Raw genomic sequence first — 2,041 nt, forward strand, 5'->3', positions numbered from 1 at the left:
AATCCAGAAAACTACATATATATAAATTTGAAATAAAATATAAAACGATAGAATTTTTGTTTCAGTGTAAAAAAAAAAAAAAAAAAAAAAAAAAACGAAAATACACAAATGAAAGAGAAAGAAAAACAAAAAAATAGAGAAACGAAAAACAAAATGCGTTGCATCTAGTAACGCGATGGGGTATTCTTTTACGACAAAGGTAGAAAATAGGGAGGTATGGTTATGGTGGTGGTAGTAGTAGTAAATGGTGGTGGTAGCAGCAGCAGCAGCAGGTGTAGCCAGTCAGTTTGGCGTCAGTTGTGTTGTTCTGTATATCTTTGTTGTTCGCATTTACGCACGCGATGTCATGTGAGTTTTTTGTCACAGAAAATACCACCCCCCCTCTCTCTCCCATCACCTAACACCACCACCGGTATCAACCAACCCCTTACTGTCACCTTTTCTTCCTTCCCCCTTCTGACCCCCTTCCCCTCCCCCTCACCACACGTCACCTTGGCTCCGTCGTGTCTCACATAACGATGTCTCGCGTGACAATAATCGGAGGGTTGGAAGGAGGGAAGGGTTAATGGTGGTTGGTACAAAACAAATACAAAAACAATGCGTATCAGGTATACGTATGATTAAGGGATGTGATGGGGACAAAGAGGGGATGAGAGGGACGTATGCGTATAACTGGGAACGTCCAATAAAATTGAATACACACAAAAAAAAGAAAAAATAATGAATAAAAGAAAGTAATACGAATCATTGAGAAAAATAATTAATACGATCGAATATTAATCCAAATTCGAATAAATAAAAATACGTAGTGCGTATTCTTGTTATAAATCATAAGTATATATGTGTGTCTGTGTGTGTATGTGTGTGTGTGTGTGATCATTTTTTAATTTGTTATCGAAATCGACTCAATAATTTTCGAGCCCCACAATTAGCAGATATTATTATTAAATAAATAATATCTGTTATAAATCTTGTTATAAATCATAAGTGTATATGTATGACTGTGTGTGTGTGCGTGTGATCATTTTTTAATTTGTTAACGAAATCGACTCAATAATTTTCGACCCCGCAATTAACAGATATTATTATTAAATAAATAATTAATTATTATGTTACCTTATATGTGATGCATGTTTGTGTGTTGTGTGTTTGTGTGTCTTCGTGATAAGATCGAAATCGGGGGGCGTAATGTTAACCCAGTTACGATAGTTTACACAGAAGACGTGTCATGCACACACCGATCAACCGTAAATCGTCTCTATTCTCTCCCCCACCCCTCCCCCTCCCCCTTCTCCTCCCCCTCTCCCAATCCCGTTTATCTATCTATCTAACTATCTCTCAGCATCTTGCATGGCTTTCACGTAGTTACTCAATTATAACGAGTTAGGTTCGCATCAAAATACGTAAGACGCGTTTAATTGGCCGATTAGTATTATTCATTTTCACCAAGTTAAACATCTACTTCCCCGACGTATTATATTCCCTGACGCAACCACCATCACCACCATCATCATTACCACCATCGCCACTTTTACTACCCCTGACGATAAAGTAAATCTCGTTTGGTATTATATACTCTATCTCGTTTTTTCGCTATATAAATATACCATTTTTTTATTTTTTATTATTTTTTTAATTCACGTTCTTTCTTTCATTCTTTCTTTCTTTTTTCTTTTTTTTTTTTTTCTTTCTTTCTCTTTCTTTCGCGTTAGTAACAACCTTTATACCGTTAATTACTCCGTTAATTAAAACCAGCAGGAAGCTTAAGTTACGTTTCTTTTATTTGTCTACTCTCTACTTTACTCCTTCAATCCCACCTTTCCCTCCTCTCCAGCCTTCTCTTCCACCCCCTATCACTACTCATCTTGTGTTTTTTTTTATCTCTTTTTCATATGTGTATATATATATATATGTATGTATATAAGATAAAATATTTAAATTAAATCGTAGAAATATATTTCGTTCATGAATTATTTCAATGATTTTCGATTTTAAATGACCCATCTTGTATATCTTTCTCTCTCTCTCTCTCTCTCTCTCT

Source organism: Polistes canadensis, unplaced genomic scaffold (genome assembly GCF_001313835.1).
Source record: "Polistes canadensis isolate GaletaPanama2010 unplaced genomic scaffold, ASM131383v1 scaffold_69, whole genome shotgun sequence".
NCBI classification, from domain to species: Eukaryota; Metazoa; Arthropoda; class Insecta; order Hymenoptera; family Vespidae; genus Polistes; species Polistes canadensis.